At 42.6% G+C, this 23,674-nt stretch overlaps 19 non-coding genes across 19 annotated transcripts; 1 reads left to right on the top strand and 18 right to left on the bottom strand.

Moving 5' to 3' along the window:
• Nucleotides 1-3,024: 3,024 nt before the first annotated feature.
• trnav-aac (transfer RNA valine (anticodon AAC)) lies at nucleotides 3,025-3,097 on the top strand. The gene has a single exon. It is a non-coding gene; the product is annotated as a tRNA-Val (tRNA).
• Nucleotides 3,098-6,045: 2,948 nt separating this feature from the next.
• trnas-aga (transfer RNA serine (anticodon AGA)) lies at nucleotides 6,046-6,127 on the bottom strand. The gene has a single exon. It is a non-coding gene; the product is annotated as a tRNA-Ser (tRNA).
• A 304-nt stretch (nucleotides 6,128-6,431) lies between these two features.
• trnas-uga (transfer RNA serine (anticodon UGA)) lies at nucleotides 6,432-6,513 on the bottom strand. Its single transcript has one exon. It is a non-coding gene; the product is annotated as a tRNA-Ser (tRNA).
• A 303-nt stretch (nucleotides 6,514-6,816) lies between these two features.
• trnas-uga (transfer RNA serine (anticodon UGA)) lies at nucleotides 6,817-6,899 on the bottom strand. Its single transcript has one exon. It is a non-coding gene; the product is annotated as a tRNA-Ser (tRNA).
• A 3,300-nt stretch (nucleotides 6,900-10,199) lies between these two features.
• trnaq-cug (transfer RNA glutamine (anticodon CUG)) lies at nucleotides 10,200-10,271 on the bottom strand. Its single transcript has one exon. It is a non-coding gene; the product is annotated as a tRNA-Gln (tRNA).
• A 438-nt stretch (nucleotides 10,272-10,709) lies between these two features.
• Nucleotides 10,710-10,782, bottom strand: trnav-aac (transfer RNA valine (anticodon AAC)). Its single transcript has one exon. It is a non-coding gene; the product is annotated as a tRNA-Val (tRNA).
• Nucleotides 10,783-11,632: 850 nt separating this feature from the next.
• On the bottom strand, nucleotides 11,633-11,705 carry trnav-cac (transfer RNA valine (anticodon CAC)). The gene has a single exon. It is a non-coding gene; the product is annotated as a tRNA-Val (tRNA).
• A 2,586-nt stretch (nucleotides 11,706-14,291) lies between these two features.
• trnas-uga (transfer RNA serine (anticodon UGA)) lies at nucleotides 14,292-14,373 on the bottom strand. Its single transcript has one exon. It is a non-coding gene; the product is annotated as a tRNA-Ser (tRNA).
• Nucleotides 14,374-15,441: 1,068 nt separating this feature from the next.
• trnas-aga (transfer RNA serine (anticodon AGA)) lies at nucleotides 15,442-15,523 on the bottom strand. The gene has a single exon. It is a non-coding gene; the product is annotated as a tRNA-Ser (tRNA).
• A 303-nt stretch (nucleotides 15,524-15,826) lies between these two features.
• trnas-aga (transfer RNA serine (anticodon AGA)) lies at nucleotides 15,827-15,908 on the bottom strand. Its single transcript has one exon. It is a non-coding gene; the product is annotated as a tRNA-Ser (tRNA).
• A 2,223-nt stretch (nucleotides 15,909-18,131) lies between these two features.
• Nucleotides 18,132-18,213, bottom strand: trnas-aga (transfer RNA serine (anticodon AGA)). The gene has a single exon. It is a non-coding gene; the product is annotated as a tRNA-Ser (tRNA).
• A 682-nt stretch (nucleotides 18,214-18,895) lies between these two features.
• Nucleotides 18,896-18,977, bottom strand: trnas-aga (transfer RNA serine (anticodon AGA)). The gene has a single exon. It is a non-coding gene; the product is annotated as a tRNA-Ser (tRNA).
• Nucleotides 18,978-20,047: 1,070 nt separating this feature from the next.
• On the bottom strand, nucleotides 20,048-20,129 carry trnas-aga (transfer RNA serine (anticodon AGA)). Its single transcript has one exon. It is a non-coding gene; the product is annotated as a tRNA-Ser (tRNA).
• Nucleotides 20,130-20,817: 688 nt separating this feature from the next.
• trnas-aga (transfer RNA serine (anticodon AGA)) lies at nucleotides 20,818-20,899 on the bottom strand. The gene has a single exon. It is a non-coding gene; the product is annotated as a tRNA-Ser (tRNA).
• Nucleotides 20,900-21,970: 1,071 nt separating this feature from the next.
• Nucleotides 21,971-22,052, bottom strand: trnas-aga (transfer RNA serine (anticodon AGA)). The gene has a single exon. It is a non-coding gene; the product is annotated as a tRNA-Ser (tRNA).
• A 304-nt stretch (nucleotides 22,053-22,356) lies between these two features.
• trnas-aga (transfer RNA serine (anticodon AGA)) lies at nucleotides 22,357-22,438 on the bottom strand. The gene has a single exon. It is a non-coding gene; the product is annotated as a tRNA-Ser (tRNA).
• Nucleotides 22,439-22,738: 300 nt separating this feature from the next.
• On the bottom strand, nucleotides 22,739-22,820 carry trnas-aga (transfer RNA serine (anticodon AGA)). Its single transcript has one exon. It is a non-coding gene; the product is annotated as a tRNA-Ser (tRNA).
• Nucleotides 22,821-23,125: 305 nt separating this feature from the next.
• On the bottom strand, nucleotides 23,126-23,207 carry trnas-aga (transfer RNA serine (anticodon AGA)). Its single transcript has one exon. It is a non-coding gene; the product is annotated as a tRNA-Ser (tRNA).
• A 303-nt stretch (nucleotides 23,208-23,510) lies between these two features.
• On the bottom strand, nucleotides 23,511-23,592 carry trnas-uga (transfer RNA serine (anticodon UGA)). Its single transcript has one exon. It is a non-coding gene; the product is annotated as a tRNA-Ser (tRNA).
• Between the last annotated feature and the right edge of the window lie 82 nt (nucleotides 23,593-23,674).

The raw sequence follows: 23,674 nt of genomic DNA, 5'->3' as shown, positions 1-23,674 counted from the left end.
TGAATGTAACTCAGTACAGCGGCTCGTGAATCCTCTGGTGCACGTTGAGCATCGTCATGCTCTTGAATTCCTTCCCGCAGTCGTCACATTTCATGAGGTCCCTCATTTCCACGAGGTTCTCCTGGTGCTCCTTCAGGGCGGACGGGTACTGGACGCGTAAAGTGATGTCCTGAAGAAAGAAGAAAAAATCCAGCAAAGACCTGACACAGGAGCTGAGAGATGCATCTGGACCTTCAGCTGATCCATCGGCTGTTGGCCCGAGCCTCATCAGAGATGGGCTCCATGGAAGGGTGGCTGTCAGGAAGCCGTTCTTAAAGACATGGTTGGTAATCCTGTTCAGAAACACATTTTGTAATACTGGGTGAAATGGTCCGTCTATCCTGAGAGAAATCTATACAAGATGTATTTAGAAAAAGGGACAAAAATAATCAGACCTCTGTGGCAGCTGCAGGACTGAGAAAAAGCTGACCAATCTGAGATCAGCGTCTCGGATTGGTCGCCTACAAAAAACCAATCAGATGCCTCTGCTTTCTGCCTACGCCCCCCTCTGCCGGCTCCCTGCTCCATGTGCGCATGCGGTTCTACCGGCTTTGGATGAAGCACTGACGGAATGGGGGGGGGGGGGATGGAGCTTAGAGGAGGGGACACTTTCGAATCTTGCTAGCTCTCTTGCTAGCTCTTTAGGATTACCTACCATAGCTTTAAGGAAGGGAAACAGTAAGCGTTGTTTCTAAGTGCTTGTTAAAATGACTATTTAAGATAATAATTAAGTGTTTTTTAGGCGATGTGAAAACCGTTTGCTGTGACTTTCAAATATGCTTCAGAAACTGGACGTGTTTCTTCAGATAAACTCCTGACCAGCTGTGAAAAAGCAGTGAAAATGTCTGGCCTGTAGAAACTTTGTGATGTCAAACAAGATCAGAGATGACATCGCTTGTGATGTCACTACAGTGATGACATCACAGCTTTGTGAAGGCTTCTGTTCTGTCTCTTCTGGTCTGTGGTTCCAACCACAGATTCTGGATGGAAGTGAAGTCCGGATTCCAGAATGTTGATTTGTGTTCTCTGTTAATCTCTGGACGACTTCAGCTGATTACTTCCTGTCACTGTCACGTTGGAAGGTCCACTTCTGCCAGTTTTTCAGCAGCCAGTATCATGTTTTCCACCAGCAGTGTTTCCCAAGACAGAATAATGTCAGTTTGTTTAAAATGTTGCCAAAATAAACTATTACAATTACAACAAATGTCATCTCAGGGCACTTCAGTGATAAAGTCCAATTCAGGCCAATTGGAGTTCAATTCATTGTAATTATAATACTGTTCAGAATGAATTCAGAATGAATCCAATTCATTCATACAGAACAATTCAAAAACTATTTCCTCGCTAAGGAAACCAACAGATGGCACCGAACTTGCACTATTTCTAATTAGATAGAACTTTTTAATAGTTCTAAGATCATATCTTTCTGGCTTTATTTGCATTTTGCAAAGAGTCCCGAGTAATTATGAAAGTGGGGTTTTAATTTGAAGAAAAAGCCTCAAAATAAAGTGATTTTTAGGAGTATGCAGGGATTCATTTCCATCTAATGAACAGGTCAGTTATATTAAACAGTGGGCCGTGTGAGCAGCAATCAGGGGAGTAAGGAGTTCACAGATCATAGACAGAGGCAACCGTCCAACTATTCAAAGCTTTTAAAATGAGTAATAAAATCTGACAGGTAACCAGGGAAGGAAGGACAAGAGGCAGGGAGGTGGGCAGCCACTGTGTGGCCTGGTGTGGGAATAATTACCTCAGCTGCTGATTTTAGGAGGAGCACCAATAAGCCAAACAGCGTCTCCATCCCAGGAGAAGAGGTGGCTGAGGAACACCTGGGAGTTTACCTGTTGCATATCTCTTATAAGTCTGTGGTGCAGAGTGCCATCTATCTTCAGCAGCATCTGCTGTGGCAGCAGCATCAGAGCCAGCGACTCAAAGAAACTGAGCAAACTGCTAAAGAAGGCTGGCTCTGACCTGGGGACTGCTTTGGAGCTGTGTTTGATGAGCACTCACTTCTTTTTTTCTTTTTAAACCCCTAGTCCTGTCCAGCATTATGGCAGCAGAATTGTAATCTGAATACCGTTTATGCCAAACACATTTGCTATACCAAGGGAAGCTTTATGAATGTAAAGCTCCCCTTGATGCCCATCAACTCCTTATTTATTTATTTATTTTTGTTACAATACTTAACATGATGTGATAGTGTGATAGTGCCGAACCGGACCGGGGGACAGAGAGAGAGGGAGAGCGAAGAAGGGAAAAAAAGGAACAGAAATATGAAGAGACAAACATAGAAAACAATGAAAAATCAGACAACCAGCTGCTACACCTGTAAAAACAAAACTGAAGACAATCCAAGGCTTTTGTGGGGAATCCAGCCTTAGAGGCACCAGGAGCACCTGTAAGCAGACAAGCAGAGAACAAACACACAAACAAAAAAGCACAAGCAGCAGCAATCACATGCCAACCTTCCATCAAGGAATCGAATCCTGTTCCTCCGCTTGACAGGCGGATTCTAACCTTTGACCAGCGAATTGTCAAGCATTTGCATGACTGAGAGAGTAAATCGACTGTGGAAGGGGTTCCATGGTGTAAAGGTCAGCACTCTGGACTCTGAATCCAGTGATCCGAGTCCAAATCTCGGTGGAACCTTCAGGTGTGTGCTGTCATGGTTGTGTTCTGGAAAGAAGATGAGTTGAGTAGGCTAGTCAGTTGTGAAAGGACACCAGAGTGCACGATTCCAGCTGAGAGGATCTGTGGTATGTGATGTCACACCTCTGTGTTGCTAGTTGAATCTTTTTTGGTTTCTTCTTGCATGTTCATTTACGATGCTTCTATTTATCCATGCTCTCCCAGAGGAGTGTGTTACAATCCCACTTCTGACTCAATTTGTTGCGACTCCACAAACTCTTTCCGCTAGCAACAAAATTTGGGAAAACTTACCTCATTCTTTTGCTTCTGGAACACTAGTGAATAGGCATGGCTCCAGTTTCCGTAGTGTAGTGGTTATCACGTTCGCCTAACACGCGAAAGGTCCTCAGTTCGAAACTGAGCGGAAACATTACTTGCTCCTCCTTTATTTATTTCACCCTTGTGTGAAGATGTATGACTGCACGTTAATGATAGCAACATCAACATATTCATAATTATGGATAGGAGGGGAGCCTCATCTGCTATTCTTGACATGTAAAGTCAATTTTTTCAGGTTTTCAAAATATTTTCTGATGCTATGGTGTGAAACGGACTTTGGCGAATCCCTAGCTGCTGAGCGAAAATGGCAGCTTTTATGAGTATTAAAGGAGACATATTTTACCTCTTTAAACAAGTTAGAATTGGTCTATGGCACTGATGCCATGGTAACGGCCCGCGGGCTGGAACCGGCCCGAATGGACATCACAACCGGCCCGGTTACATCAGTGGTTGAGAAGTTTTTTGTTTTTTTTAAAATAAATAATACTATTATCAACAAATTCAAATCTACTTTTGTTTTTTGATCCTTAATCCCATTGTGTCCAAGGCCTTTTCAGAGACTTTGAGGCAGTTGTCATCACCTTGACATTTTCAAGTATTTCAAGCAACTGTAAACATCTATGCAAAAGTGACACATATGGTTGTATTCTGAAAAGCCTAACAAAAAACAATATGAGAGTGAGTGAATGTAATACAAACAAGTTTTATTTCAATTGAGGGGAAACACAACTGTACAAAAAAACAAGTTTTAGAAGTCTTCAAACAGTGCAAGAAAACGCACTATAAATAAATCTAGCCAAGACTTTTGAAGGTTGAACCTTGTAAACAAAAGTGTTGGCTGCATAAAAGTAAAAAGTGCAGTCAGATATGTTTTGTTGTTTTCACACAAACTGTAAAAAAGTTTTTGTAACTCCAGTCAGTGTCTCTGTTAGTTGAATACTAGTTAGATGGGTGCGTAACACCCCTGATTCCCCCCACCCCCCTGTCACTCTCCATGTGATAATTGTCTGTCACTGGCAGGACATTGCTGCCTTCCCCCACATGCTGGCTGAATGGGACGTGTTCTAACCTGTGAATAGCCACTCAATCACCTGGTACTTTACATGTGAATAGCAATAGGTGTGGCAGAGGAAGCTGCTGCAGTCTGCGACTACAGAAAATCCAAAGATTTCTGTTCACTCTCTTTAAAAAGGGCCAGCTATATAATTTATTTTTAAAATATATATATTTGAAAACTAGAAGTTTCAAGGTTTTTAATGGTGTCACTTATATGTTAGAATGACAAAAACTCACAGAGTTACAGATGTGTTTTTGGAGATGTGTCAAAAATGCCCACCGGTGGGCATTAGACCCCAGAGTGTTAATGGTTTTAAGTATAATATTCATTTAATTAATTTCCACGTAATCCAACAGTTTGTCCCTCGCTCGTGCCGGTCTCAGTACCTTGGACAGAGACCAGTGCACGCGCTGCAACAGAGACCGGCAGCGCGTGCACTGTCCAAGGTTCTAACTGACGAGTCGCGCGACATCAGTCAGGAAGGATGTTGTCTAAAAAGCGGAAGGTTGACTCTGAATGTAGAATCTTTCAGGAGAGATGGAAAGAAAAGTATTTCTTTTGGGAAGTGAGGGGCAAACCAGTGTGTTTAATTTGTTCGCAACAAGTGGCTGTGCCAAAGGAGTACAACATCAGACGACATTACGAGACCCATCAGGAGAAGTACAACGACTACACAGGGCAACGTAGGACACAAAAGCTAAACGAGCTAGCCTCATCCCTCCAAAAACAGCAAGTGGCTTTCTCGAAATGCCGAGAGACATATGAAGGTTCGTTTTAATTGTATATCTTCTCAAATTCTTATTTTTACGTTAACTGCAGCTGTTTTCGAATGGGGATTTCTGTCTCGGCGCGCCTCCGTTAAGTTCTGATGGCGTTGCCCCTGGCAACCAACAGCGTCTCCTGCCAACATGGCCGACCGTGACTCCTCATTCTCAATACTAACTTAACATTTTATTTCATGTTTATGGGCAGTGAAGGCGAGCTATGTCATCGCATGGGAGATAGCCAAAGCTTCCAAGCCTTTCTCTGAGGGCGAATTCGTGAGGACGTGCATGATAAAGGCAGCCGAGCTAGTGTGTTCAGAAAATCGACAAGCTCTCGCGAACATCAGCTTATCCCGACCTACAGTGACCGAGAGAGTGGAAGAGCTCTCCAGCGACTTGCATAGCCAACTTAAAGAAAAGATTAAATCCTTCGTCGCGTTCTCCATTGCTCTTGACGAGAGCACTGATGTGACTGATACGGCTCAGTTGGCGATATTTATTCGCGGAGTGGATGCTGCCTTGAATGTCACGGAGGAGTTTGTTTCCGTGGTACCCATGACAGACACGACTAAGGCTAACGACGTGTTTGTTAGCCTTGTCGGGGCCCTTGACAATCTGGAGGTGGACTGGAGTCGCGCTATCAGTGTGGCTATGGATGGTGCACCTTCCATGGTAGGAAGAAAGGCCGGAGTTGTCGTCAAGTTGAGAGAAAAGGTACGAGAGGCTAACCCAGACCAGGTATTCTGGAACTTTCACTGCATTTTACACCAAGAGGCGTTGTGCAGCAAAAGTCTGAAGTTAACTTTTCGCAACCCTGAGTCAATAGTGTTATTGTTGTCGGCAGGATTTAAACCTACGCAGGGACACCCCAATGGATTTCTAATCCATCGCCTTAACCTCTCGGCCACGACAACGACATACATGTATGTTCACCTTTGACATTCATCGGTTACAAATCATCATTTTCATGAAGGACTTCAACTCCTGAGAGAGACCTAAGATATGACGATCAAGAAAAAGCTTTTTTGTTTGTTTGTTAGAAATGGTCAATCTTTCAAAATGGGTCAGAGGAAGGAGCTGTGTCTTCAGAGATCAATCTGTGAAAGAGTTCATGTGATCAAAGACATGTCTGCCCTCTGTTTCGTTTCATCAAATGGTCAAAGAACTTGTGCTTCTTTCCGGGGTTAACTTTAAGCAACCCTGAGTCAATAATGTTATCGTTGTCGGCAGGACTCTAACCTGCGCGGGGAGACCCCAATGGATTTCTAATCCATCGCCTTAACCTCTCGGCCACGACAACGACATACATGTATGTTCATCTTTGACATTCAACGGTTACAAATCATCATTTTCATGAAGGACTTCAACTCCTGAGACAGACCTAAGTTATGACGATAAAGGAAAAGCTTTTTTGTTTGTTTGTTAGAAATGGTCAATCTTTCGAAATGGGTCAGAGGAAGGAGCTGTGTCTTCAGAGATCAATCTGTGCAGGAGTTCATGTGATCAAAATGCTATCTGGTCTTTGTTTTGTTTAATCAAATGGTCCAAGGAACTTGTGGTTCTTTCCAGGTTAACTTTTCGCAACCCTGAGTCAATAATGTTATCTTTGTCGGCAGGATTTGAACCTACGCGGGGAGACACCAATGGATTTCAAATCCATCGCCTTAACCTCTCGGCCACGACAACGACATACACTCCTGTTCACCTTTGACATTCAACGGTTACAAATTATCATTTTCATGAAGGAATTCAACTCCTGAGACAGACCTAAGTTATGGCTAACAAGAAAAAGCTTTTTTGTTTGTTTGTTAGAAATGGTCAATATTTCAAAATGGGTCAGAGGAAGGAGCTGTGTCTTCAGAGATCAATCTGTGCAGGAGTTCATGTGATAAAAGACACATCTGCCCTCTGTTTTGTTTCATCAAATGGTCAAAGAACTTGTGGTTCTTTCCATGTTAACTTTTCGCAACCCTGAGTCAATAAAGTTATCGTTGTCAGCAGGACTCAAACCTGCGCGGGGAGACCCCAATGGATTTCAAATCCATCCACCTTAACCTCTCGGCCACGACAACGACATACATGTATGTTCATCTTTGATATTCAATGGTTACAAATCATCATTTTCATGAAGGACTTCAACTCCTGAGAGAGACCTAAGATATGACGATCAAGAAAAAGCTTTTTTGTTTGTTTGTTAGAAATGGTCAGTCTTCGAAATATGTGAGAGGAAGGAGTTGTGTCTTCAGAGATCAATCTGTGCAGGGGCGCGTTGCACAAAAGTAGGATTTAGACATCCAGGATGAATTACTTAGCCAGGTTCAAGTAATCCAAAACATGGGCGCCCAGGCTTAGTTGGTAGCACAAAGGCCAATCCAGGATGAGCAGACACGGATTCATTAAGCCAGCTGAAAGCGATCCTGGATAAGTGCTGCTTCTTAAATAGACCCCACGATCGATCATAGATTCAATGATTCACCATGGCAACAAGGGCGGCGTATTTCTCCCCAGCTGAGCAATAATTATTAATGGAAGTATATGAAGAGGTGACGGAGAAAATAAAACAAAAAGGAAATACTGCCACAGTTAAAAAACAAAGGGAACAAGCGTGGGAAACCATTGCTGACCGCCTGAATGCGTAAGTAGTGCACAAATCACACTCACCACTCCACTGAAATTATCACAATTAGGCAGTGTTCGAACTACGGGGGACTCGGGGGATCCGAGACCCCCTGAAACTGACAAGAGACCCCCCTGAAAACATGATTTGGGAAATGTTGGGGGGTCTCTAAAATATTGGCAAAATGTGATTTCCCCTGATGAGTTATGATTGCAGACGCGATGCGTGTGGAGGTGTGGAGCCTGTGTGCGTAATTGGCATAAAGCTGTGCTGTCCGCAGCGTATGATTCTGTATAGCTTCTCATGTGTTTTCGAGATCCGCGCTCTGAGTCAAGCACAAGCAAGCAACCAAAATGGACATGGCAGCAACTTTTTATTAAGAATGTGCCTGCCCACACATTGCCTGTACTGTTTTAGCAGTGAAATAAAAAACGCAAATAAAGGACTTGCAAGCATCTTCATCTCCTTCCCTGGGCATAGAAGACTCTGTGACATCAAGTTCTATAGGATTGCAGGTAAGAATTTTTTTTTTTTTTAAATTACAGTTACAATTACAATGTTAACATTCAGAGTAAGATACTCATTGCATCGTATTACAGGTTTCCCCATTGTCATTGATGCAGTGGACTGCACACACATCAAAATAAAATCCCCCTCAGGTGGCCATGAGGGGGATTTTGTGAAAAGGAAAAACTTCCACAGCATCAATGTACAGGTGAACATGACTTTTGATAAAGTTAATTAATGAACACTGTACATTGCCTGTGATGTGCATTAATTGGTTTAACATCTTATCATTTCAGATGGTCTGCAATGCTGACTATTTGATCAGTAATGTTGTGGCAAAGTGGCCCGGCTCGGTCCACGACTCCCGAGTGTTTCGGAACTCAGAGATTTATCGGCGCCTATCACAAGGTGAGCCACAGAACCTCTATTGATAACCACTTTTAACATCATGGCTGTGTTAAGAATGTCACTACCAGTGGTGTAACTCCCATTAGGCAAACCTAGGCATTTGCCTAGGGCCCCAACCAAATCTGTCTTTCATAGGGGCCCCCAAATCTGACCGTCCCAGCCAAAGTAAATACACAAAAAAACCAATGTTAATTTGTTACTTATGTAAAGTAAAAAAACATATTTCTATGAAAAAAAACCCAGACATATCAGCATAACACCGAACTAATGCCTAAATAATAATTGTCCAAGCACACATGCCCCCATCCATTGTGCATTGGACTAGTCCAGAATATGATGACGTAGCAATGTGCGACATAACATGATTTCAAATCAAAGCGAGGGAACTGTGTGTGACTCGGTGAAAAATGAAGCGGAGTTATGATAGTGGTAATGCTAAATGAAAGAAACGGACAGAGAACAAAAGAATTGCAGATGCACTGCTGAAAAAATGAGAGAATGAGACCTGATAAAGGGCAGGAAAAGCACATGAAGAAGAGATGAGTGAGACAGGTGTGAAGCAGAGGAGCTTAAGGCAAACCAGGGACACAGATGAAGAGTAACAGGGATACAGACAGAGAAAAAGAAGATAGGGAGAAAGAGAGAAGGTAATCATTCACAAAACATACTTGACTTGGATATTTATTTATAATGCTATATTTATTTATAATGCACCATGATTGATCAGAGGTCCGTTTCACGAAGCAGGTTTAGTGAAAACTCTGAGTTGGTTAACCCTGAAATGAGGGAAACCCTGAGTTTTCCGTTTCACAAAGGGAGGTAACTCAACCCCGAGAAAGAGGGCTAACTCTAGCCTGTTTCACAAAGAGAGGTAACTTAACCTCACGGTCAGTTACCGTAGTAACAGACTGTGAGAAACTCTCAGACGCGCGAAACTACCAGGGCGGCACGGGGTGGCAGCCGCCACCCCTGAAAAGGGGTCTGCCATCCCAGTGCGAGGGAGTGTTTGTTTTTTTTTGTTTTTTTTTTTCAATGCGAGTGAGAGCGTGCAGGCAATACAATAACTCGTGCACCATGCGCGTTTGGACTGCGCCGGCACGAGAGAGAGAGAGAGAGGGGTGTGGGGAGAGGTTGCTTGCTCTAACTATCTATATCCAGCCTGTCTAAGCCTTTTAAAAAATCCCCAATTTACTTGTTGATATATTGTTGTTATTCTGTACACATGCACTCACAAAATACTTTGGCAGGCAGGCCTTTGAGGGAGGACTTTACTTCTAGGATAATGCTGGAATTTTGTAAAGTGCTGGGAAGTCCTCAAATTTCTAAATCATTCCTATGGCTTGATTTTGCTTTCAAAGCAAACACTGAACCACTGTTATTCCTGTCCACACACAAAATCTTTTCGTTGGTCCTTTCATTGGTAAATGTAAATGGTGGTTTTACTCATGTCCATTTTGTATTTTAGTTCTGTTAAGCAAAAGAACATTTTGTATCTCTGGCAGTGAAAAGATTATTTGATTTTCACATGTAACTTACTTGTGTCATGGAAATTCTAATCTCTCTCTCTCTCGTGCTCTCTCTCTCGTTTGATCTGAATAATAAACATCTAATTTTGGCAAATGCTGGAGAAATCTGAAACTGATTTTACTGTGGAGAGTTGATACCATTGTTAGTGGCAGTGCAGTATTGGTTTATTGCGATTCTTTAATCTCAATTTAAAGTAAGGGTATTGGGATGGTAATTTGTTTTATGTGTGTATTTAAAAAATGAGGGCCCCATGTCTATATTTTGCCTAGGGCCCCAAAATGTCTAGATACGCCCCTGGACAGCACACACCTGAAGGTTCCACCGAGATTTGAACTCGGATCACTGGATTCAGAGTCCAGAGTGCTGACCTTTACACCATGGAACCAATCCACAGTCAATTTACGCTCTCAGTCATGCAAATGCTTGACAATGAAATGGTTTTAGCAACGTGATTTTTTGTCAATTTTTCAGTGATACTCTTACAGCTTGTATTCTCAGAATTCGCACGACAGTCAAGCAACAAATTCTGTATCTTCTTCAATGGTCAAAGGTTAGAATCCGCCTGTCAAGCGGAGGAACAGGGTTCGATTCCTTGATGGAAGGTTGCCATTTTCGCTCAGCAGCTAGGGATTCGCCAAAGTCCGTTTCACACCATAGCATGAGAAAATCTTTTGAAAACCTGCAAAAATTTACTTTACATGTCAAGAATAGCAGATGAGGCTCCCCTCCTATCCATAATTATGAATATGTTGATGTTGCTATCATTAACATGCAGTCATACATCTTCACACAAGGATGAAATAAATAAAGGAGGAGCAAGTAATGTTTCCGCCCAGTTTCGAACTGAGGACCTTTCGCGTGTTAGGCGAATGTGATAACCACTACACTACGGAAACTGGAACCATGCCTATTCACTAGTGTTCCGGACGCCAAAGAATGAGGTAAGTTTTCCCAAATTTTGTTGCTCACGGAAAGTGATTTTGGAGTCGCAACAAATTGAGTCAGAAGTGGGATTGTAACACACTCCTTTGGGAGAGCATGGATAAATAGAAGCATCGTAAATGAATATGCAAGAAGAAACCAAAAAAGATTCAACTAGCAACACAGAGGTGTGACATCACATACCACAGATCCTCTCAGCTGGAATCGTGCACTCTGGTGTCCTTTCACAACTGACTAGCCTACTCAACTCATCTTCTTTCCAGAACACAACCATGACAGCACACACCTGAAGGTTCCACCGAGATTTGAACTCGGATCACTGGATTCAAAGTCATGAGGGCTGACCTTTACACCATGGAACCCCTTCCACAGTCAATTTACGCTCTCAGTCATGCAAATGCTCGACAATGGAAGGATTTTAGCAACGTGATTTTTTTTTGTCAATTTTTCAGTGATACTCTTACAGCTTGTATTCTCAGAATTGGCACGACAGTCAAGCAACACATTCTGTATCTTCTTCAAAGGTCAAAGGTTAGAATCCGCCTGTCAAGCGGAGGAACAGGGTTCGATTCCTTGATGGAAGGTTGCCATTTTCGCTCAGCAGCTAGGGGTTTGCCAAAGTCCGTTTCAAACAACAGCATCGGAAAATCTTTTTAAAACCTGAAAAAATGTACTTTACATGTCAAGAATAGCAGATGAAGCTCCCCTCCTATCCATAATTATGAATATGTTGATGTTGCTATCATTAACGTGCAGTCATACATCTTCACACAAGGATGAAATAAATATAGGAGGAGCAAGTAATGTTTCCGCCCAGTTTCGAACTGAGGACCTTTCGCGTGTGAGGCGAATGTGATAACCACTACACTACGGAAACTGGAACCATGCCTATTCACTAGTGTTCCGGACGCCAAAGAATGAGGTAAGTTTTCCCAAATTTTGTTGCTCACGGAAAGTGATTTTGGAGTCGCAACAAATTGAGTCAGAAGTGGGATTGTAACACACTCCTGTGGGAGAGCATGGATAAATAGAAGCATCGTAAATGAATATGCAAGAGGAAACCAAAAAAGATTCAACTAGCAACACAGAGGTGTGACGTCACATACCACAGATCCTCTCAGCTGGAATCGTGCACTCTGGTGTCCTTTCACAACTGACTAGCCTACTCAACTCATCTACTTTCCAGAACGCAACCATGACAGCACACACCTGGAGGTTCCACCGAGATTTGAACTCAGATCACTGGATTCAGAGTCCAGAGTGCTGACCTTTACACCATGGAACCCCTTCCACAGTCAATTTACAAATGGTAGAGCGCTCGCTTAGCATGTGAGAGGTAGCGGGATCGACGCCCGCATTCTCCAGTTGTCTTTCCTTTGTCCTCTGTGGAGGAAATGATTACCAGCTGGATGTGGCAAAGGTGGATGCAAACTGAAAGAAAGACAGCTCTTTCACATTACCTTGAAGTCACACTCAAAATTCTTCATGATAGATTCAATCGCCCAAATGAACCTAGTGTAAGCAAATAAAAATATTGCAACAAAAGCATTGTTTGAAAAGCCTGCTTTTAATAAATGCAATAATAAATATTAACAAACAAAACAACATGCAAAGCCTACAAGAACGGAATTCGAACCCATGCGTGCAAAGCACAAAGGATTAGCAGTCCATCGCCTTAACCACTCCGCCACCTCGTCCTCTCGCTTGTAAGTTTGACCATATATTGTTGTAATGTTTTAAATACTTGAACGCAGTTTTTCTAGAGAAGATAATTGTTTTGTATATGGGATTATCGTCCATTGACTCTTTTGGGGTTTCACATGCGTGCGCATACCGACAAGAGGTAAGTGACATGCTGTTTATAAAGTTGTTTTGTAACGTCCCCATGCCAGTAATGTGAGAACCATGCATATGGTTTTGATGGTAAGGCTTGTGACTTTATTGTCGGATGGTTTATAAAGTGGTGTGACGTTTCTGCAGTGTCCAAGTTGTTGTTTTACGTGGAAGGTTTATTATTGCCCATTGGCCACCACGTATTTGGCTAGCATGACAGGCTGCGCAAACAGCGCAATCGCCGCACAGGGAGCGCCAATTTGCACCAGTCTGTGTCCTACTGTCAGTATTTGACAACCTCTAGAAATGGTCAGTCTTCAAAATGGGTCAGAGGAAGGAGTCTTCAGAGATCAATCTGTGCAGAAGTTCATGTGATCAACGACACGTTTGGCCTTTTTTTTATTTCATCAAATGGTCTAAGGAACTTGTGCTTCTTTCCAGGTTAACTTTTCGCAACCCTGAGTCAGTAAAGTTATCGTTGTCAGCAGGATTTGAACCTACGCGGGGAGACTCCAATGGATTTCTAATCCATCGCCTTAACCTCTCGGCCACGACAACGACATACACGCTTGTTCACCTTTGACATTCTACGGTTACAAATCATCATTTTCATGAAGTACTTCAACTCCTGAGACAGACCTAAGTTATGGCGATCAAGAAAAAGCTTATTTTTTGTTTTTTAGAAATGGTCAGTCTTCGAAATGGGTCAGAGGAAGGAGTTGTGTCTTCAGAGATCAATCTGTGCAAGAGTTCATGTGACCAACGACACGTCTGGCCTTTGTTTTGTTTAATCAAACGGTCCAAGGAACTTGTGCTTCTTTCCAGGTTAACTTTTCGCAACCCTGAGTCAGTAAAGTTATCGTTGTCGGCAGGATTTGAACCTACGCGGAGAGACCCCAATGGATTTCTAATCCATCGCCTTAACCTCTCGGCCACGAAAACCACATACACATGTGTGTTCACCCTTAACATTCAATGGTTACAACTCATCATCTTCATGATGGACTTCAACTCCTAAAACAGACCTAAGTTATGGCGATCAAGAAAAAGCTTATTTTTTGTTTGTTAGAAATGGTCAGTCTTCGAAATGGGTCAGAGGAAGGAGTTGTGTCTTCAGAGATCAATCTGTGCAATAATTCATACGATCAACGACACGTCTGGCCTTTGTTTTGTTTAATCAAACGGTCTAAGGAACTTGTGCTTCTTTCCAGGTTAACTTTTCGCAACCCTGAGTCAGTAAAGTTATCGTTGTCGGCAGGATTTGAACATACGCGGGGAGACCCCAATGGATTTCTAATCCATCGCCTTACACTCTCGGCCACGACAACGACATACACGCTTGTTCACCTTTGACATGCAACGGTTACAAATCATCATTTTCATGAAGTACTTCAACTCCTAAGACAGACCTAAGTTATGGCGATCAAGAAAAAGTTTTTTTTTTGTTTGTTAGAAATGGTCACTCTTCGAAATGGGTCAGAGGAAGGAGCTGTGTCTTCAGAGATCAATCTGTGCAGAAGTTCATGTGATCAACGACACGTCTAGCCTTTGATTAATTTAATCAAATGATCTAAGGAACTTGTGCTTCTTTCCAGATTAACTTTTCGCAACCCTGGGTCAATAATGTAATCGTTGTCAGCAGGACTCGAACCTGCGCGGGGAGACCCCAATGGATTTCAAATCCATCGCCTTAACCTCTCGGCCACGACAACGACATGCACGCTTGTTCACCTTTGACATGCAACGGTTACAAATCATCATTTTCATGAAGTACTTCAACTCCTGAGACAGACCTAAGTTATGGCGATCAAGAAAAAGCTTATCTTTTGTTTGTTAGAAATGGTCAGTCTTCAAAATGGGTCAGAGGAAGGAGCTGTGTCTTCAGAGATCAATCTGTGCAGAAGTTCATGTGATCAACGACACGTCTGGCCTTTTTTTTGTTTAATCAAACGGTCTAAGGAACTTGTGCTTCTTTCCAGATTAACTTTTCACAACCCTGAGTCATTAAAGTTATGGTTGTCGGCAGGACTCGCACCTGCGCGGGGAGACCCCAATGGATTTCTAATCCATCACCTTAACCTCTCGGCCACGACAACGACATACACGCTTGTTCACCTTTGACATGCAACGGTTACAAATCATCATTTTCATGAAGTACGTCAACTCTTAACACAGACCTAGGTTATGGCGATCAAGAAAAAGCTCTTTTTTTGTTTGTTAGAAATGGTCACTCTTTGAAATGGGTCAGAGGAAAGAGTTGTGTCTTCAGAGATCAATCTGTGCAGAAGTTCATGTGATCAACGACACGTCTGGCCTTTGATTAATTTAATCAAATGATCTAAGGAACTTGTGCTTCTTTCCAGGTTAACTTTTCGCAACCCTGAGTCAGTAAAGTTATCGTTGTCGGCAGGACACCAACCTGCGCGGGGAGACCCCAATGGATTTCTAATCCATCGCCTTAACCTCTCGGCCACGACAACCACATACACATGTGTGTTCACCCTTAACATTCAATGGTTACAACTCATCATCTTCATGATGGACTTCAACTCCTAAGACAGACCTAAGTTATGGCGATCAAGGAAAAGCTTATTTTTTGTTTGAAATGGTCAGTCTTCGAAATGGGTCAGAGGAAGGAGTTGTGTCTTCAGAGATCAATCTGTGCAGAAGTTCATGTGATGAACGAATCGTCTGGCCATTGTTTTATTTCATCAAATAGTGTAAGGAACTTGTGCTTCTTTCCAGATTAACTTTTCACAACCCTGAGTCAGTAAAGTTACCGTTGTCGGCAGGACTCGAACCTGCGCGGGGAGACCCCAATGGATTTCTAATCCATCGCCTTAACCTCTCGGCCACGACAACGACATACACGCTTGTTCACCTTTGACATGCAACGGTTACAAATCATCATTTTCATGAAGTACTTCAACTCCTAAGACAGACCTAAGTTATGGCGATCAAGAAAAAGCTTTTTTGTTTGTTTGTTAGAAATGGTCAGTCTTCGAAATGGGTCAGAGGAAGGAGTTGTGTCTTCAGAGATCAATCCGTGCAGAAGTTCATGTGATCAACGACACGTTTGGCCTTTTTTTTATTTCATCAAACGGTCTAAGGAACTTGTGCTTCTTTCCAGGTTAACTTTTCACAACCCTGAGTCAGTAAAGTTATCGTTGTCGGCAGGATTTGAACCTACGCGGGGAGACCCCAATGGATTTCTAATCCATCGCCTTAACCTCTCGGCCACGACAACGACATGCACGCTTGCTCACCTTTGACATGCAACGGTTACAAATCATCATTTTCATGAAGTACTTCAACTCCTAAGAAAGACCTAAGTCATGGCGATCAAGAAAAAGTTTTTTTTTTGTTTGTTAGAAATGGTCAGTCTTCGAAATGGGTCAGAGGAAGGAGTTGTGTCTTCAGAGATCAATCCGTGCAGAAGTTCATGTAATGAACGACACGTCTGGCCATTGTTTTATTTCATCAAACGGTCTAAGGAACTTGTGCTTCTTTCCAGGTTAACTTTTCACAACCCTGAGTCAGTAAAGTTATCGTTGTCGGCAGGACTCCAACCTGCGCGGGGAGACCCCAATGGATTTCTCATCCATCGCCTTAACCTCTCGGCCACGACAACCACATACACATGTGTGTTCACCCTTAACATTCAATGGTTACAACTCATCATCTTCATGATGGACTTCAACTCCTAAGACAGACCTAAGTTATGGCGATCAAGAAAAAGCTTATTTTTTGTTTGAAATGGTCAGTCTTCGAAATGGGTCAGAGGAAGGAGTTGTGTCTTCAGAGATCAATCTGTGCAGAAGTTCATGTGATGAACGAATCGTCTGGCCATTGTTTTATTTCATCAAATGGTCTAAGGAACTTGTGCTTCTTTCCAAATGAACTTTTCGCAACCCTGGGTCAATAATGTTATCGTTGTCGGCAGGACTCCAACCTGCGCGGAGAGACCCCAATGGATTTCTAATCCATCGCCTTAACCTCTCGGCCACGACAACCACATGCACATGTGTGTTCACCCTTAACATTCAATGGTTACAACTCATCATCTTCATGATGGACTTCAACTCCTAAGAAAGACCTAAGTCATGGCGATCAAGAAAAAGTTTTTTTTTTGTTTGTTAGAAATGGTCATTCGAAATGGGTCAGAGGAAGGAGCTGTGTCTTCAGAGATCAATCTGTGCAGAAGTTCATGTGATCAACGACACGTCTGGCCTTTGATTAATTTAATCAAATGATCTAAGGATCTTGTGCTTCTTTCCAGATTAACTTTTCGCAACCCTGGGTCAATAATGTTATCGTTGTCGGCAGGACTCCAACCTGCGCGGAGAGACCCCAATGGATTTCTAATCCATCGCCTTAACCTCTCGGCCACGAAAACCACATACACATGTGTGTTCACCCTTAACATTCAATGGTTACAACTCATCATCTTCATGATGGACTTCAACTCCTAAAACAGACCTAAGTTATGGCGATCAAGAAAAAGCTTATTTTTTGTTTGTTAGAAATGGTCAGTCTTCGAAATGGGTCAGAGGAAGGAGTTGTGTCTTCAGAGATCAATCTGTGCAGAAGTTCATGTGATGAAAGACACGTCTGGCCATTGTTTTATTTCATCAAACGGTCTAAGGAACTTGTGCTTCTTTCCAAATGAACTTTTCGCAACCCTGGGTCAATAATGTTATCGTTGTCGGCAGGACTCCAACCTGCGCGGAGAGACCCCAATGGATTTCTAATCCATCGCCTTAACCTCTCGGCCACGACAACGACATACACGCTTGATCACCTTTGACATGCAACGGTTACAAATCATCATCTTCATGAAGGACTTCAACTCCTGAGACAGACCTAAGTTATGGCGATCAAGAAAAAGCTTATTTTTTGTTTTTTAGAAATGGTCAGTCTTCGAAATGGGTCAGAGGAAGGAGTTGTGTCTTCAGAGATCAATCTGTGCAGAAGTTCATGTGATGAACGACACGTCTGGCCATTGTTTTATTTCATCAAACGGTCTAAGGAACTTGTGCTTCTTTCCAGGTTAACTTTTCGCAACCCTGGGTCAATAATGTTATCGTTGTCGGCAGGACTCCAACCTGCGCGGAGAGACCCCAATGGATTTCTAATCCATCGCCTTAACCTCTCGGCCACGAAAACCACATACACATGTGTGTTCACCCTTAACATTCAATGGTTACAACTCATCATCTTCATGATGGACTTCAACTCCTAAAACAGACCTAAGTTATGGCGATCAAGAAAAAGCTTATTTTTTGTTTGTTAGAAATGGTCAGTCTTCGAAATGGGTCAGAGGAAGGAGTTGTGTCTTCAGAGATCAATCTGTGCAGAAGTTCATGTGATGAACGACACGTCTGGCCATTGTTTTATTTCATCAAACGGTCTAAGGAACTTGTGCTTCTTTCCAGGTTAACTTTTCACAACCCTGAGTCAGTAAAGTTATCGTTGTCGGCAGGACTCGCACCTGCGTGGGGAGACCCCAATGGATTTCTAATCCATCGCCTTAACCTCTCGGCCACGACAACGACATACACGCTTGTTCACCTTTGACATGCAACGGTTACAAATCATCATTTTCATGAAGTACTTCAACTCCTGAGACAGACCTAAGTTATGGCGATCAAGGAAAAGCTTATTTTTTGTTTGTTAGAAATGTTCAGTCTTCAAAATGGGTAAGAGGAAGGAGTTGTGTCTTCAGAGATCAATCTGTGCAGAAGTTCATGTGATCAACGACACGTCTGGCCTTTGTTTTGTTTAATCAAATGGTCTAAGGAACTTGTGCTTCTTTCCAGGTTAACTTTTCGCAACCCTGAGTCAGTAAAGTTATCGTTGTCGGCAGGATTTGAACATACGCGGGGAGACCCCAATGGATTTCTAATCCATCGCCTTACATTCTCGGCCACGACAACGACATGCACGCTTGTTCACCTTTGACATGCAACGGTTACAAATCATCATTTTCATGAAGTACTTCAACTCCTAAGACAGACCTAAGTTATGGCGATCAAGAAAAAGCTTATTTTTTGTTTGAAATGGTCAGTCTTCGAAATGGGTCAGAGGAAGGAGTTGTGTCTTCAGAGATCAATCTGTGCAGAAGTTCATGTGATCAACGACACGTTTGGCCTTTTTTTTATTTCATCAAATGGTCTAAGGAACTTGTGCTTCTTTCCAGGTTACCTTTTCGCAACCCTGAGTCACTAAAGTTATCGTTGTCGGCAGGATTTGAACCTACGCGGGGAGACCCCAATGGATTTCTAATCCATCGCCTTAACCTCTCGGCCACAACAACGACATACACGCTTGTTCACCTTTGACATGCAACGGTTACAAATCATCATTTTCATGAAGTACTTCAACTCCTGAGACAGACCTAAGTTATGGCGATCAAGAAAAAGCTTATTTTTTGTTTTTTAGAAATGGTCAGTCTTCGAAATGGGTCAGAGGAAGGAGTTGTGTCTTCAGAGATCAATCTGTGCAGAAGTTCATGTGATGAACGACACGTCTGGCCATTGTTTTATTTCATCAAATGGTCTAAGGAACTTGTGCTTCTTTCCAGGTTAACTTTTCGCAACCCTGAGTCAGTAAAGTTATCATTGTCTGCAGGATTTGAACCTACGCGGGGAGACCCCAATGGATTTCTAATCCATCGCCTTAACCTCTCGGCCACGACAACGACATACACGCTTGTTCACCTTTGACATGCAACGGTTACAAATCATCATTTTCATGAAGTACTTCAACTCCTGAGACAGACCTAAGTTATGGCGATCAAGAAAAAGCTTATTTTTTGTTTGTTAGAAATGGTCAGTCTTCAAAATGGGTCAGAGGAAGGAGTTGTGTCTTCAGAGATCAATCTGTGCAGAAGTTCATGTGATCAACGACACGTCTGGCCTTTGATTTATTTCATCAAATGTTCTAAGGAACTTGTGCTTCTTTCCAAATGAACTTTTCGCAACCCTGGGTCAATAATGTTATCGTTGTCGGCAGGACTCCAACCTGCACGGAGAGACCCCAATGGATTTCTAATCCATCGCCTTAACCTCTCGGCCACGACAACGACATACACGCTTGTTCACCTTTGACATGCAACGGTTACAAATCATCATTTTCATGAAGTACTTCAACTCCTGAGACAGACCTAAGTTATGGCGATCAAGAAAAAGCTTATTTTTTGTTTTTTAGAAATGGTCAGTCTTCGAAATGGGTCAGAGGAAGGAGTTGTGTCTTCAGAGATCAATCTGTGCAGAAGTTCATGTGATGAACGACACGTCTGGCCATTGTTTTATTTCATCAAACGGTCTAAGGAACTTGTGCTTCTTTCCAGGTTAACTTTTCACAACCCTGAGTCAGTAAAGTTATCGTTGTCGGCAGGATTTGAACCTACGCGGGGAGACCCCAATGGATTTCTAATCCATCGCCTTAACCTCTCGGCCACGACAACGACATGCACGCTTGTTCACCTTTGACATGCAACGGTTACAAATCATCATTTTCATGAAGTACTTCAACTCCTGAGACAGACCTAAGTTATGGCGATCAAGAAAAAACTTATTTTTTGTTTGTTAGAAATGGTCAGTGTTCAAAATGGGTCAGAGGAAGGAGTTGTGTCTTCAGAGATCAATCTGTGCAGAAGTTCATGTGATCAACGACACGTCTGGCCTTTGATTTATTTCATCAAATGTTCTAAGGAACTTGTGCTTCTTTCCAAATTAACTTTTCGCAACCCTGGGTCAATAATGTTATCGTTGTCGGCAGGACTCCAACCTGCGCGGAGAGACCCCAATGGATTTCTAATCCATCGCCTTAACCTCTCGGCCACGAAAACCACATACACATGTGTGTTCACCCTTAACATTCAATGGTTACAACTCATCATCTTCATGATGGACTTCAACTCCTAAAACAGACCTAAGTTATGGCGATCAAGAAAAAGCTTATTTTTTGTTTGTTAGAAATGGTCAGTCTTCGAAATGGGTCAGAGGAAGGAGTTGTGTCTTCAGAGATCAATCTGTGCAGAAGTTCATGTGATGAACGACACGTCTGGCCATTGTTTTATTTCATCAAACGGTCTAAGGAACTTGTGCTTCTTTCCAGGTTAACTTTTCACAACCCTGAGTCAGTAAAGTTATCGTTGTCGGCAGGACTCAAACCTGCATGGGGAGACCCCAATGGATTTCTAATCCATCGCCTTAACCTCTCGGCCACGACAACGACATACACGCTTGTTCACCTTTGACATGCAACGGTTACAAATCATCATTTTCATGAAGTACTTCAACTCCTGAGACAGACCTAAGTTATGGCGATCAAGGAAAAGCTTATTTTTTGTTTGTTAGAAATGTTCAGTCTTCAAAATGGGTAAGAGGAAGGAGTTGTGTCTTCAGAGATCAATCTGTGCAGAAGTTCATGTGATCAACGACACGTCTGGCCTTTGTTTTGTTTAATCAAATGGTCTAAGGAACTTGTGCTTCTTTCCAGGTTAACTTTTCGCAACCCTGAGTCAGTAAAGTTATCGTTGTCGGCAGGATTTGAACATACGCGGGGAGACCCCAATGGATTTCTAATCCATCGCCTTAACCTCTCGGCCACGACAACCACATGCACATGTGTGTTCACCCTTAACATTCAATGGTTACAACTCATCATCTTCATGATGGACTTCAACTCCTAAGAAAGACCTAAGTCATGGCGATCAAGAAAAAGTTTTTTTTTTGTTTGTTAGAAATGGTCATTCGAAATGGGTCAGAGGAAGGAGCTGTGTCTTCAGAGATCAATCTGTGCAGAAGTTCATGTGATCAACGACACGTCTGGCCTTTGATTAATTTAATCAAATGATCTAAGGATCTTGTGCTTCTTTCCAGATTAACTTTTCGCAACCCTGGGTCAATAATGTTATCGTTGTCGGCAGGACTCCAACCTGCGCGGAGAGACCCCAATGGATTTCTAATCCATCGCCTTAACCTCTCGGCCACGAAAACCACATACACATGTGTGTTCACCCTTAACATTCAATGGTTACAACTCATCATCTTCATGATGGACTTCAACTCCTAAAACAGACCTAAGTTATGGCGATCAAGAAAAAGCTTATTTTTTGTTTGTTAGAAATGGTCAGTCTTCGAAATGGGTCAGAGGAAGGAGTTGTGTCTTCAGAGATCAATCTGTGCAGAAGTTCATGTGATGAAAGACACGTCTGGCCATTGTTTTATTTCATCAAACGGTCTAAGGAACTTGTGTTTATTTCCAGATTAACTTTTCACAACCCTGAGTCAGTAAAGTTATCGTTGTCGGCAGGACTCGAACCTGCGCGGGGAGACCCCAATGGATTTCTAATCCATCGCCTTAACCTCTCGGCCACGACAACCACATGCACATGTGTGTTCACCCTTAACATTCAATGGTTACAACTCATCATCTTCATGATGGACTTCAACTCCTAAGACAGACCTAAGTTATGGCGATCAAGAAAAAGCTTATTTTTTGTTTGTTAGAAATGGTCAGTCTTCGAAATGGGTCAGAGGAAAGAGTTGTGTCTTCAGAGATCAATCTGTGCAGAAGTTCATGTGATCAACGACACGTCTGGCCTTTGATTAATTCAATCAAATGATCTAAGGAACTTGTGCTTCTTTCCAGATTAACTTTTCGCAACCCTGAGTCAGTAAAGTTATCGTTGTCGGCAGGACTCCAACCTGCGCGGGGAGACCCCAATGGATTTCTAATCCATCGCCTTAACCTCTCGGCCACGACAACGACATACACGCTTGTTCACCTTTGACATGCAACGGTTACAAATCATCATTTTCATGAAGTACTTCAACTCCTAAGACAGACCTAAGTCATGGCGATCAAGAAAAAGCTCTTTTTTTGTTTATTAGAAACGGTCACTCTTCAAAATGGGTCAGAGGAAAGTTGTGTCTTCAGAGATCAATCTGTGCAGAAGTTCATGTGATCAACGACACGTCTGGCCTTTGATTTATTTCATCAAATGGTCTAAGGAACTTGTGCTTCTTTCCAGGTTAACTTTTCGCAACCCTGAGTCAGTAAAGTTATCGTTGTCGGCAGGACTCGAACCTGCGCGGGGAGACCCCAATGGATTTCTAATCCATCTCCTTAACCTCTCGGCCACGACAACCACATACACATGTGTGTTCACCCTTAACATTCAATGGTTACAACTCATCATCTTCATGATGGACTTCAACTCCTAAGACAGACCTAAGTCATGGCGATCAAGAAAAAGCTTTTTTGTTTGTTTGTTAGAAATGGTCAGTCTTCGAAATGGGTCAGAGGAAGGAGTTGTGTCTTCAGAGATCAATCTGTGCAGAAGTTCATGTGATCAACGACACGTTTGGCCTTTTTTTTATTTCATCAAATGGTCTAAGGAACTTGTGCTTCTTTCCAGGTTAACTTTTCGCAACTCTGAGTCAGTAAAGTTATCGTTGTCGGCAGGACTCGAACCTGCGCGGGGAGACCCCAATGGATTTCTAATCCATCACCGTAACCTCTCGGCCACGACAACGACATACACGCTTGTTCACCTTTGACATGCAACGGTTACAAATCATCATTTTCATGAAGTACTTCAACTCCTGAGACAGACCTAAGTTATGGCGATCAAGAAAAAGCTTTTTTGTTTGTTTGTTAGAAATGGTCAGTCTTCGAAATGGGTCAGAGGAAGGAGTTGTGTCTTCAGAGATCAATCTGTGCAGAAGTTCATGTGATCAACGACACGTCTGGCCTTTGATTAATTTAATCAAATGATCTAAGGAACTTGTGCTTCTTTCCAGATTAACTTTTCGCAACCCTGGGTCAATAATGTTATCGTTGTCAGCAGGACTCGAACCTGCGCGGGTAGACCCCAATGGATTTCAAATCCATCGCCTTAACCTCTCGGCCACGACAACCACATACACATATGTGTTCACCCTTAACATTCAATGGTTACCACTCATCATCTTCATGATGGACTTCAACTCCTAAGACAGA

The sequence above is a fragment of the Odontesthes bonariensis genome, chromosome 11 (genome assembly GCF_027942865.1).
Source record: "Odontesthes bonariensis isolate fOdoBon6 chromosome 11, fOdoBon6.hap1, whole genome shotgun sequence".
NCBI lineage: Eukaryota > Metazoa > Chordata > Actinopteri > Atheriniformes > Atherinopsidae > Odontesthes > Odontesthes bonariensis.
The sequence above is the reverse complement of the archived record's forward strand: the minus strand, read 5'-3'. Positions and strand labels throughout refer to the sequence as shown.